Raw genomic sequence first — 14269 nt, 5'->3', positions numbered from 1 at the left:
GACGGAGGATGTCGATCTGCATGAATCGATTCCAGCCAGTGGTGGTGGGTGAGAGTGTTTCACTTTTCAACGTCCTTGTTCTGGTTAGGAGGGTGAGGGCTTGTCTGAAGGAAACTCGAAGGTTGCAGACTGGTTAGGATTGTTTGATTTTGAGGCGGTTCTTGATGGCGATTCAATTTGATTGTTGCGCTGAACGATTAAACAGAAGATTATCGCATGCAAATATTGTTAGTATATCGAACTACTAGAATATATGAAAAAAGTCTCTAGTGAAGTATTTTGGTAATATTGGTCGGACAATCAATTTAAAAAGGAATGAGTGAGATCCAGTAGCGATTAAACTGCAAAAGTCGACAGTAGAAGTTGATTATTTACTCCAACGTATCATCCAATGAAAATACAAATTAAAAGAAAAATATTCGTGCGCGGTGGGATAAGTGGTGTGCCGATATTGCTTTCGGTAGATGTGATAGCAGGAGTTTTCCCTAAAGGTGTTTAACTCGCATGCTATGGATGCTATGAATTCTGGAATAATCACGTTTTTCCATTACGAAAACAGGACCATGATGACGCTTCTATTAGTGGAAATATTTGTTTTTGTTTTGTGAACTTCAGTTACGGGTCGCCATGTCATTACTAAATCGATTTTCTGTACGTGAACTAGTTCACAACTTTATGAACATTATTTATAAAAAATAAAAGGTTGACTCATGATGTTATTCATAGATTTAGAAACATTAGTTCATAAAATCAAAACATTCTGGATATTTTCTCGTAAACTATTTCTCGAAATTCAGAATTTTATTCTTGAATCCATTCAACCCTCGTGAACTAATTCATGGTTCATAATATATCAGCCACGATCCAATATCCGTGCTCGTGAAATAGTTAACAAAATCATGAATAATTATTCATATATTCATGAACTGCTTAATAACTATAATAGTCACGACTTACCATTCATGCTCATGAAATAGTTTACAAAAGCATGAAATATTACTCATGTATTCGTGAACTGGTTCATGATTTCTAATATTTATTCACAATCTAATATTGGTGTTCGCGAAATAGTTAACAAAATCATGATACATTTTTCATCTATTCGTGAACCGATTCATAATACCTAGTGCAATAGTCACGACTTACCATTGATCGTGGTACTTGTTCACGAAATCATAAAACATAATTTTTGTATTCGTGAACTGGTTCATGATTTCTAGTGTAGTAGTCACGTCTGACCATTTGTGCTTGTCAAATAGTTCACAAAATCATGAAATATTGTTCATGGATTTGTGAACTGATTGCCATGATTCTTAGTATATGATTTACGATTTTTTTGTGGGCTTGTAATATTTAGAATATATTCCTAATCTTTTTCAAATGACTTAGCTCATTTACGGTACAAAACATATGAACATCGGTATACTTCACGTTCCTACTCGTACGTACTACCCGAACCCGATGTTCTGTTATGGTTGCTTTAAATATGGCCATACGCGTGTTTGCTGTCCTGGCCCACAACGTTGTTTCAACTGTTCTGGTGAACATCCGCGACAATTTGACATTCCTGGAAGCGCGGAAACTAGCTGAACAGCACAGTCAAGGAAGGCTGCAGTACAAACGAGATTCTAAATAAATTAAAAGAGCTGGAGCAGACTATGAAGAAGAAGGATCAGCAGATCGTAAAACTTCTGACACAGAGTGCACGCAAGGACCACATGAAACAACCATGCCATGAAAAACCAGCAAAGAACAACTCACCAGCGATTAATACGGATTCGAAACGAGGAATACGGCACAAGCAACACACTCCGTTCAGCAAACCCACGACAACCTCACGGATAATATGAGCTCACCATCAAAGAGGGGCGCTACCACTACCACCAACGAAACCATGGGTTATTCAGATGATGAAATTGAAATTACCGAGACGCGTCCTAGCCAGCCTCTTCGATAATTCTCACTTTCACCAACGTTCGGATAACAAAGATAACCCACGCACGAACACTGACAACGAGATAGATCGGTTTGGAAGTGAGGAAAGTGTAATACTACTTCCAACGCAAGCACAGCAGGATTCAGGAACTATCCGGGCCATCATACCCCAACACGTTGATGGTGAATTCACCTCTGTGCCCGATAGAATAACCGATTTCACCACTTCAACCGGCAACCCCACAAACCAGAGCAAACCGATCGTCATCTACGAGAAAACTAGCTTAACTACACAAAGTCTATCCCCAGTGTCGACCGTAGTCGCTGTTTTCAAACATGTTTGTACGACAGCGGTTGGCATTGTGGTGCTGGACTTTCCATAGGTCAGTTGCAAACTTGTCGAGCCCATCGCAGGTACTGCTTGTTTTGATGTTCTTCCAGGTTTGACTGACTATATCGACTATACGCTCCTTCCACATCACCACTTGCTATCGCCTGGAGAAGGCACACCGAGATATCCGTTTCGAGAAGGTACAGCTATCACCATAACACTAGCGTCGAAGCAGCAAACAACAAAAACTACCCAATGTCTTTCCTCAGTACCGGTCGCTGTCGGTAGTTCTGGAAGTAATCGTGTAGTAGTTTCGGCAGTGGCTGGTACTATGGGGCTAGACGTCCCATAGGTCAGTCCCATTCCATCTCGCTTACGAACGGATTCTGTTGCGGTTTCTCCTGTTGTAGATGTGACCAGTACTCATCGAAAGAGTAACCGGTTTGGGGAAGAAGATAAGCAAGTAGTTTCCCCACTTAATCCTGAAGGGATCGACCGGGGGGAAGAGGGCTGTCCCTATCTCCCACATATGCAGACATCGCAATTCTTCTCCTGGCTTTCCACCGGTAAAGGCACATCGCAACAGCAGTTCCAGAGCACCGATCTCCCAACAACATCGTCTTCTTCAGCGACGATCATCAGTCGCGATAGCAGACGCTCGCACTGCAGTGGAAAATTCGGGGCCTGTGTTCTAATATCAGTGACCTTAAGCAGCTGATCGCCCAATATGAACCGAGCTTGACAGCGTTACAAGAATCAAAGCTGGACAACCGAGTGATTTCAGCAGATTTCGGCGGTAACTACTACACTCTACTACTTGAGACTGGGAGTCGCCGATACTGGCAACAAGGGTTAGGGCTCGCCATTCGGGATGGTTTACCCTTTCGAAAGACTTGAGGTCGGTGTCAATATTCAAGCAATCGCTGTTCGAATACAAGTGCCATACCCAATGACGGTGGTGCCGATCTACGTCCCTCCCAGTACTCAATAGTGTCAAGAGCAGCTGGGTTATTTCATTGAGAAGCTCCCACGTCAGGTGATTGTACACACTGGGCGACTTCAACGCGCACCATATATGCTGGGGTTCCAATAAATCTACGGCACTATGCTACTTTATCGTTGAGAAAACGTTGTCGGAAAGGGTGAAGACGACCCAAACCAGGGGTCGAAACGTTGGCAAAGATAATAAACAATCGACGCAATTCGTTTGTGACTGCATTGCCGAAACCTACTCTAGATTCCACAACGACCAGTCGAAACATTCACATCTTGGTTGTCGGAAAGACTAGCCCTTTTCAATGACGGATCGCATACCCGGATTAATCCAGCTACCGTTGTCACTTCTGCTATTTACCCCTCGAACTGTTCTGAAACTGTAGCCTCAAAATTTATTTGGGGAACTCTCCCGGACACCCATAACAGTCACCATTTTCCCATTCTTGTTTCCACTCCCGGACTGTCACATATTCCAACGAAGGGATAGAAATGGATCTACGCCCAAACGGATTGGACAACTTACGAACGTCTGACTGCCAGTGCTATTCGACCGGGTGTCGAAATATCAATAGGCGGTCAACTTTTGATTAAAGCAGCAAACACCGCGAAACCCCGTACAACCGGCCGAGTCGGTCCAAAAGCGGTTTCGTGGTGGGGTCCGGAGGTTAAAACTGCCGTCAAAGCGAGAAGAAAAACATAGAGAGCACTAGGGCGTATACAGGTAGAAAACTCACGGAAAGCTGATGCACTAAAACGCTTCTAAGAGCTGTGGGTAGCTGCAAGAAAATCGATCCATGCCGCCAAACAACGATCATGGGAGGAATTCGTCGCGAAGATATCTCCAAATTCCACTGTGGCGGAGATGTGGCAGACAGTGAACAGGTTGAGAGGGAAACGTCAGCCGCGACCAACTGTCATCAAGCGGTCCGATGGCTACACGGATAAGGCGGAAGAAGTAGCTCAAGAACTGGCACAACATTACAGCGAACGATCCGCCACCTCCAGCTATTCGCCATTGTTCCAAAGAGAGAAGGAAAAGGCCGAACGAAACCACGTGAATTTCTCGCCTGATACCGACGATACCCACAACACCGATTTCACTCTGGACGAGCTGCTGTAGGTACTCGATAGAGGACGAAGTGGTTCTGCAGGCCCGGACTGCATCGGTTATGCAATGCTGCAGCGACTGCCATTGTCGGTGAATCGCGACGAGCACTGTCTGATGGCGTCACTTGACTTGTCCAAGGCTTACGATATCACCTGGAGGCATGGCATCTTACAAATCCTACAGAAACGCGGTAGAATGATCAACGTGTTGAACAGTTTCCTGGCAGGAAGATCGTTCCAGGTTTTATGTAGAGGGTCACCTATCGCCCGTGCATCCGCTGGAAAATAGTGTGCCCCAAGGTTTAATGCTCTCGGTTACGCTGTTTCTCGTGGCTATTCAACCAATCTTTCGCGTGGTTTCAAATACTGTAAAGATCATGTACGCCGATGATATCCTACTCGTACTATGGGGGAAGAAAGACCACCGGCTTTATCGAAAACTTCAGTCAGCAGTAAAAGCCGTTCATAAATGGGCGAGAAGTGTTGGATTTACGATATCTGCAACGCAATCCAGCATCTTCTATTGCAGCCTGAATGTCCATCGTGCGCCCTGTCAAATAATCACAATAGATCGAGCTGCTATATCGACAGAAACAAGCCTGGAAACCCTCGGTGTCACTCTCGATCGATCACTCAACTTCACAGCTCACTGTCACGACGAAGAAGGCATGCGAATCTAAGCTGGGCATCCTCAAGATGATCGGTGCCAAGCTATCTCGTGGTCAACGATCTTCTTTACTACGACTCGGATTCGCAATTAATACTTCGCGACTTTTGTATGGTATCGGACTCGTTAGTAGGGGTGGAGATGCTGTCATCAAAACCCCGGCACCTGCATACATCAAGATGATCAGATATGCATCTGGAGCATACGTCACCAGCCTGATCATAGCCAGTATGTCCGAAACAGGTACTCTACCGTTAGATCTCTCCATTCTCCAAACTGTAGCCCAATTAGCCATCAGAATGGTGCGAAACAGCAGGGAGAATGCTGACCTTTCTCTGGCACAGCGAGCTTCAGAACGCCGGACAGAAATAGTTGGAATGCCTCTTCCAAACATCTACACCCGAACGCGACTATCGGCTCGAAAGTGGTACGATCGCAAGCCCCAGGTTATTTGGAACATGAACAAGCGCGTGAAAGCTGGAGACCCGTCGGGAATTGTTCGTCCAGTTGTACAAGAGATCCCGACAAATCGTTTCAGCCGTTCAACAATCGTTTACACCAGCGATTCTCAACCTGGGGTCCGCGGACCCCTAGGAGGCCTTAAAGTCGTGGCTGGGAGTCCGCGAAGAGGAATATCTTTTCTGGAAAGATATTGAAATTTTAATTTTTTTCATATCAGACTGAAAATAATATTTAGACCGCATAATCTGTTTGGTGTTTAACCATAGCGGTTCGCATCAACCCAGAGTGACTTTGAAGGGTCCGCGACCACCTATGGTGATTTCGAAGGGACCCGCGATCACCCAGGGTGATTTTGAAGGGGTCTGCGGTGCCAACAACGTTGAGAACCACTGGTCTACACTGATGGCTCGAAAGACTGCGGTATCGTAGGCGCGGGAGTATTCAGAGAACACCTCCAACAGTCACTTGGCCTACCACCGCAATGCAGGGTCTTTTCGGCAGAGGCATTCGCAATAAAAAGAACGTTAACATCATTCAACACTGTCAGCGATTTAGTGACCATGTCCCACTCAGCCAGCTGTTCATCGGCAATCGAAGCTGGCACAACTGAAAACTTGCTACGAAATCGTCCAATAAAGCTTTGTTGGATTCCAGGTCACGCTGGTATATCCGTCCCGGGGGCAGACGCCGTCAAACATATCAAAACAGTTGATGAGATACCACAAAAATCGTGAATAAGATCCTGCATTCATGAGCATCGTTGGACTGTCGGCAGTGCATTCCCAAATTATGAAGGAGAATCATAACGAAATCTAAACATGTCTAGGGAACAACAACAACTCAACCATAGCATAGCGGTGAGTAAGGAAGGATGACACCGACTTGAAATGGCGAGTGGGCTAACAGCATGGTTGCCTCCGTCCTATCAAAACCTTAGCAGGTCTCCGGCTACGTTCAAAACTTACCAATTAGTTGGTGGTACTAGGTTCGGATAGATCTCCATGAAACATAGTGTTAACCCTAGAATGAACTCCCTGCTTGCAAAGATAATCATAAGATCACAAGATGTGACTACGTACAACGAGTGGAGATAGCGGCCCGGAGTTGAGACGCAATAAAATGGAGAAAAACACACATACGGAGCAAGCGCGATGAATCCACCGCCAGCGGTGGTTTGGTGAGGTTACCACCACCAGCAGCAGCTTAAGTTATTCAGTAAGAGCAGGAGGAGGCGAGGCAACAACAACAGCAGCAGCATCAACAACAACCAGAGTAGAACCGGATAAATTACATCCCAAATAAGCCAAAAGTAGTGGCAGCGAAATACTTGGTGGACGAGCTCCACAAGTTTGTAGACGCGAGAAACAATGTTCATAAAGACATTAAGGAGATGGTTCTCAGAATCCGAGAGGCACTAGTGTCTGCCGTGAAGGAGTATGACACGGCATCTTCCTAACCTCTAAGAAGCAGGTGAAGAAGAAGCTTATTGGAGTGGAGAGTTTCCGTGACTCCAAAGAGGACAAGAACCTCTCCAGGAGATTGAAGAGCAGGCTGGCCCAAGGGGTAGATGCTCGAGGATGCTGTCGTTGCCGAAGGAAAGGAAGTCACTCAACAGGGAGAAAGCTGGAATATCGTTGTAGGTCGGAAGGATAAACGCGGCAAACAGTAAAAGCGGAAGAAAGAGCGAAAAGAGTACACACCTAGAAAAAAATAGTGTATATTTACGTCTCCTGACCCTGACATATACGAGCATCAAAAATGACTTATTTTTACGTTTGATTTTAATTTTACATGACGTTTAATTTCCTGAATCATGTAATTTTACTCTACATAGAGCGTTTGTTCTGAATGGTATGAAGTGTAATTTTATGTCATTGCGCATGTAAAGTATATATATATCATGTAAAATTAAACGGAACACGGTAATGTTCCGTCATTTCGTGAATTACGAGTTGTTGAATTGTGTCATGTTTGCAATTACGTCAACGATAAAATTCAGATTTTTTTGGTGTGTAGCTTAAGATGAAAGTTTTCCGGCTCGTTAGAAGGCACCAAATGGAGAAGTCGTGCTCGTCAAAGCCAATGACGCAACGACCTATCGAGCGTTCCTCAAGAAGGTCTCTTTGACCTTCTTGAGGCGGGATCCGGAGCTGAGGGATTTGGGGAAAAAACGTGCTAAGAATCAGGAGTATGCAAAAAGGTGAGATGCTCTTCGAATTGAAAGGTAATGGTCCGGATAGATCCAGGATGTGCTGGATATGCGTAAATATGGGTTTGGTATCTTGTGAGAGACCGCACGCAGAAGCCGAAGTGCATGCCTAACACTCCAGCGGACGGAAACGACTATCAGACGGGTGATTTAAATGCCCTGCCTACAAGAGGGCGACTGCAGGCAAACGGTAATGGAGATAACCCAGATAAATCTTAATTACTGTCACACCGCACAGCAACTGTTGTGGCAGTCTACGAGAGAAACTATGTGTGACATCACTTTGATTGCAGAGTCGTATCAAGTGCCAACGGTAACTGGATGCCGGATAGATCGGGAACGGCTGTGATATAAGTTATGGGCAAATTCCCGATTCAAGAAATGGTGAACGTTCATACGAAGGTTTCATGATCGCCAAAATCAACGCCGTCTTCATGTGCAGCTGTTAGGCTCGTCCAAGGTGGACAGTGGAGCAGTTCAGCGTAATTCTAGAGCAGTTAACCGAGCAGTTGATCGGTCGGAAGCCGGTAGTCATTGGTGGTGACTTCAATGCCTGGGCTTTGGAGGGGGGTAGTGGGGTGTATCCTGCGAGAAGTTCTAGTGAAGTTAGACGTACGATTGTGCAATGAAGGTTCTGTTAGCACATTTCGAAGAGACGGGATGGAGTCTATTATCGACGTCACATTCGTATACGTAATAGCCACCATAGCTAAAAACATCAGGCGATTCGCTACCGTATTGGTCAACGGAACCCTACGGCAAGCGAAACTGGGAGACGAAAGACTCGTTGGGCACTTCGGCCGAACGACGGGAGAAAAAATGTGGATCCGGCTGATCTAACAAGAAGGATTGTGATGGCTTGTGACGCCATAATGCCGCGAAAACTGGAGCCGCACAATAGACGGCGTCCAGGTTACTGGTGGAACGAAACGCTCAGTACGTTACGCGCTGTTTGTCGTTGGGCGGACTCAGCGAGCAATATCCAGAGTCAGATAGAGAAAAGCGCAAGGTAACGTTTCGGGAAGCTAGGGCCGCTTTAAAACGGAAGATCAGAGTTAACAAGTCAGACTGCCACAAGGAGCTGTGCCAAGAAGAAGACGCCATTCCCTAGGGCGACGCGTACCGAGTCGTGATGGCGAAAATGAAGGCCTCGTCGACACCAGCCGAAATGTGCCCGGGTAAGCTGAAGATAATCGTTGAGGGTCTCTTCCCAAAGCACGATTGAACTATCTGGCCACCGTACGGCGAAGAAGAAGGAGTGAATACGGACGATGGGCAAGCGACAAACGAGGAGCTTGCAGAAGCAGCGAAGCGACTGAAACTAAAGAAAGCCCCCGGTCCTGATGGAAAACAAAACATGGTGCTGAAAGCTGCGATCCTGGCATACCGGGACATGTTCAAGATGGTGCTGCTATCTAGATGATGGCAAGCCGGTGTTGTTGCCAAAGCCGGAGAAGCCATCGGGCGATCCGGTCTCGTATAGACTTATATGTTTGCTGGATACTCTCGAAAAACTCTTGGATTGAATCATTCTTAACAGGCTGACAAAATGCTTGAAGGGAGAGCGCGTGCTGTTCAAGATGCAGTTCGGATTACGCAAAGGACCATCGACTGTGGATGCAATTCGAACAGTGCTCGAGAGTGCGGATAAGGCATCTAAACAGAGGCGACGAGGAGATCGATACTGCGCTGTCGTCACGATAGATTTGAAGAATGCATTTAACAGCGCCAGCTGGGAAGCAGTCGCTGCAGCGCTGCACATAATGAGGGTTCCCGACTATCTATGCCAGATCCTGAAGAGCTACTTTCAGAGTAGAGTGCTGCTGTATGAGACGAACGAAGGGCAGAAGTCAATGCTAGTGACAGCGGGTGTTCCTCAGGGCTCCATTCTCGGTCAAACTCTTTGAAACGGGATGTACGATGGTGTCTGTTACGTTTAAAGTGGGTAAAGGGTAATTATAAGTGCCATAATGAGGTATTAGACGGGAGTGTGTAGCACGCACGTGAACGCACCCCATCCGCAATGGGTTGTCGGAATAACGGCAGCACTGGAGCTGTCAAACCCGAAACCGCATGGGTCAGAAAGTTTGTGAGTCAGCGCAGGGCAGACGTGCTCAACGAGCGAAATAAAAAAGTAGGCGATATAATTGCTCTGAACGTTTTGTGATATAACTAATAGAAACCTCTCGTACCGGTGCTTTACGGAGAGAGCGGTGGTAGTGGTATAATGAATGTTGCTGATCCATGGAGTAGCAGTAGTGATTTTCCTAATCAAATCCAGCCGTAGCAAGAAGGAGGGAAGTTTGTATGCAATACCTGCTCAACGACAGAGACAGATCATCTTATTGCGCTGACTTAGAGCTACACGAACCGATCAACAACTACGAGCTACTGCGTTTCATTAAACCTGAACAGGCTCAGTCTGTAGCTGAGCGAGTGAATTTGATAAAGTACGATCATCTAAAACCGGAACGAGCCGAAAAAGATTTGGATACTGGTAACAAGGAGGGTGAGGAAAGTGGTACTGGAAGGCTGTAACCACTTCCATCGATTTTGAGCACCGGAACCCCGGAAAGGAGCGGTAAGTCTGCACATTTCTAATCTTCCTCAGGCACTTTGTTCGGTTTTGTTAGTGGGTCAGCGAGCCTTTTTTCTCTCAAGATTACAGGTCTTAACACTGCGGCTACCCAGGAAAGATATATCGTGGGTCTCGCGGACGACGTGGTACTAACGGTGGTGGATGAGACACTTGAAGAAGTGGAGGTGTCGGTGACGGAATTAATAGAAGCGATCGAAAGCTGGATGAATGGGGTCAAGCTGCAAATAGCTCACCACAAGACGCAGGTGTTGTTGGTCAGCAACTGCAAAGTGGTTCAGTGGATGTAGATCGACGTCGGAGGGAACGTGATTGCATCGAAGCGTTCACTGAAGCAATTGAGAGTGATAATTGACAACCGGTTGAGCTTCAACAACCACGAAGACTACGCCTGCGAAAAGTCGGCGAAGGCAACGAACGCTATATCATGGATCATGCCAAACGTCGGCGCTCCGAGAAGCAGCACGAGACGTCTGCTATCTAGTGGTTCGTCATCGATACTGCGATATGGGGTTCCCGCCTGGTGTGGTACACTGAAAATCAATCAGAATCGCGAAAAGCTGAACAAGATATTCCGGCTGATGGCCGTACGAGTTTGCGTACACAACCATATCTTCGGAGGCAGTATGCGTTATCGCCGGGATGATCCCCATCTGTATCACCTGGCGGAGGATATCGAGTGCTACAATCGGAGAAACACCAGAAACGTGAGGAAGATAGTGACGATCGAGTCGATGGCGAAGTGGCCGCAGGAATGGGACAATACGGAGAAGGAAAGTATGACCTACCGGCTCATTCCAAACCTGTGGACGTGGGTCAATAGAAAGCACGGAGAGGTGAACTTCCATCTGGTACAGCTGCTGTAGGGCCACGGTTGCTTCAAAAAGTATCTTCATCGGTTCGGGTACGAAACGTCACCATTGTGCCCGGAGTATGAAGACGTCGAGGAGACACCGGAGCATGTGATCTTTGAATGTCCGAGGTTCGAAGCGACGCGCAGGGAGATGCTTGAAACGGTGGGACTGGACATAAACCCGGATAATGTCACCTACAGAATGACTAGCGACGTAATCACGTGGATCGCGAACGCAGATCATGAACTGACTTACAGCGGAAATGGTGTGATGAATAGCGAGTAACGGTTTCGGGAGGGCAATTACCACTGGAAGACTGGGACTAGTCGAGTAGACTGCAACAGGGCATTGGGTATGGGTCGTCGGTGCGCCAGCGAACCGGACGCCACGCTCCACCCGGAATCGCCAGTCCGACCACGGCACCCTACCAGTCAACCCGATAGAAATCGAGTGAAAAGCACAGAAGAATCGGTATCGGGAGAACTTCTCTCACCGGGGAACTCTCCATCGGAGTAGGTCCAGCCTCCGGGACTATTCCGACTAGTTCGTGAACAAATCGGGAGCTGAATGACTCATCGAGGAAGTGGTGCTAAATGGCAAGAGAGGGGAACCAAAGAACTTAAAGTAGTTGTGGTGCCAAATGGCACCGGACAGCAAACTAAAGGGCTAAAGAAGAATCAGTATCGGAAGTGCGCCTCTTTCTCCGGGAACCCCCCGTCGGCGAAAGCTAGATTCCACCGGGGACTAGACTGAGTAGATCACGACGAGACACCACCAGTCGCGAGTCATCGGGGCAGCAGCGAACCGGACGCCCTACTCCACCGCACTGTCCGATCTGACCTCGGCATCTAGCTGGTTGGGTCGGTTTCGGAAGAACTTCTCTCGTCGAGAAAACCCCCTGTCGGAGTAGACTGGCTTCATCGTCGGGGACTAGACCGAGTAGTTCGCGGACAAGTTGGGACAATATATAAAAATCCAACTTGTGTCAATTGAACCAGCTCTCGGGCCATGGAAGCACCCCTCGTTTTGACAAATTGCCAAAACCCTTGCTTTTCTTTTGATCATATCTCTGGTTTTATTTACTGCAAGATGGTTCGTGAAGAAAATTGTTATAAAAAATATAATTTTTTGGCGGCAGTGCGATTTTTCTAGTTCAATATTAAAAGTTAATTTTTCTCTCAATGCATATATTTTAATTTTGAAAATTCTAATGGCATCGTGTTCTTCAGACATTTTTACATAAAAAACACTTAAAACCTCAATAAAGTCACTTTTTCTCATTTAAAGAAATCCATTTTTATTTGCCTAAATTGAGAAAATCTTAAAACTGTCATGCAAATCGACCCTGATCTGCCAGAAGCACACAAAAAAGGTAGTTTTTTATAATTTCTCGTCTACTTCACGATAAATTATGTGTGTACTCAGAATAGTTCATAAGTTTTTTATTGTTGTTCGCTTGCGATTTTATATGACAAGTTGCGATTTTTTTTTTGCTTCAAAACAGAGTATCTCAGGATAGGCTCAAATTATATTGAGATTTTAAACGTTTTTTATGTAAAAATGTCTGAAGAACGCGATGGTATTAGGACTTTCAAAATTAAAATATAAGTATTGAGAGAAAAATTAACTTTTAATATTTAACTGAAAAAATCGCATAGTTGGCAGCACTACCGCCAAATATTAGTATTTTTTTCTAAACTCCTTTAACAATTTCCTTCAAAAAGCAACTTGCCGTTTTGATTTTAGAGTAAAAAGAATCTAAGATATAATCAAAAGATAATCAGAGGTTTTACCAATTTGTCAAAACAGTGTTCCCATGGCCCGAGACTTGGCACAAAAATTTGGATTTTTATATATTGGCCCTAGATGAAATATTCCTCCAAAATTGGTTCAAATCCGTGAAAGTCGATTACACGTGCCGTGATCACCTCGAGCGGAATGACTCATTTTTAATTGGAACTGTAGTCGCATTTGCGATGTTGGCACCACTGACATATGCCCTTGTATGCGAGGGATAGACCACCAGTAAAAAATTGTTCCCAAGCCTGAGGGACAACACACTAGCAAAAGAGTGTTTGGGACCAGAGATGCCAGATTTCCAGACATGTCTGCAAATTCGCAGACTTAATTTGAGCTGCAGATTTTTTCGATGACACAGATTGTTGCAGATTTTTTTAGTTTGGTTGCAGATATTTACAGATTTTTGAAAATAAAGGCTTTTGGTTACATTAGTTTTAAATTATAGCATTATCTACCTTAGATTTTCCCTCCATACGCTATTTCTCTCTATTTATCTTGGGCTATAAATGCACTGTTTTCATTTAATATAACGCATCATTAGTAAGTAATTTTTGGTCAAGAATAGTTTTCCTGACATTTTTGGTACTTCCCAGGATTCCAAAATTTTTATTGCAGATATTTGAAAAAGTATCTGGCATCTCTGTTTGGGACCGTGTATAAAAAGTGAAGCTAGTGTTCGGGGATCGGTATTTTTTTAATGAATTTCCTCATTGTGTTGTGTTTGTTAGTCCTTGGTTTCATGTCGAGTCAACAGAACTTGCTCAGCTACATACCATAGCACATTGCGTTAACTAAACCCGATGAATGAATTGTACCTTTCCTTGCGAAACTACACAATTGGATAGATACGAATAACATCGATATGCTTTGCCTCATCCTTGGCAAAACAAGGAAAAGCTCTTTGTTCATCCGTTAGCCGTGGAAATTGCTTTTCACTTCGATGAGGTTCTACTTTTTCGTTATAGAAAAGTCATCGAAAGCCACTGAACTAAATTGCTCACTTCGTTCCAAACATCACTTACACATACACACACACACACACCTGATTTGCAGTTTTGTTTTTAATTATAGCAAATGTTCATGAATGCTATTTTCTATTCACTTTTGGATGGCCGACAGCTGAAGAGAGTACCAATTAGGTCGAATGCAGCTGTTCTGAAGAATATTACTTTTCCATGTAGTTTGCAAGACTACCTATATAAATATACCACAAATTTCTCGAAACTCGGCGACTGATTTTAATTCATTAGTAGTTAGTTAGGAATCACTAAACGACGCAAACGACCTCTTTTTCCTCTACTTCTTATCGCGA

General features: G+C 45.1%; 1 protein-coding gene across 1 annotated transcript in view; it reads left to right on the top strand.

The window, feature by feature from the left end:
- LOC131692777 (HIV Tat-specific factor 1) overlaps positions 1-14269 on the top strand; it is a 316884-nt gene that overhangs the window by 21921 nt on the left and 280694 nt on the right. The window lies entirely within an intron of this gene.

The sequence above is a fragment of the Topomyia yanbarensis genome, chromosome 3 (assembly GCF_030247195.1).
Source record: "Topomyia yanbarensis strain Yona2022 chromosome 3, ASM3024719v1, whole genome shotgun sequence".
Taxonomy (NCBI): domain Eukaryota; kingdom Metazoa; phylum Arthropoda; class Insecta; order Diptera; family Culicidae; genus Topomyia; species Topomyia yanbarensis.
This window is presented reverse-complemented; position numbering and strand designations above follow the sequence as displayed.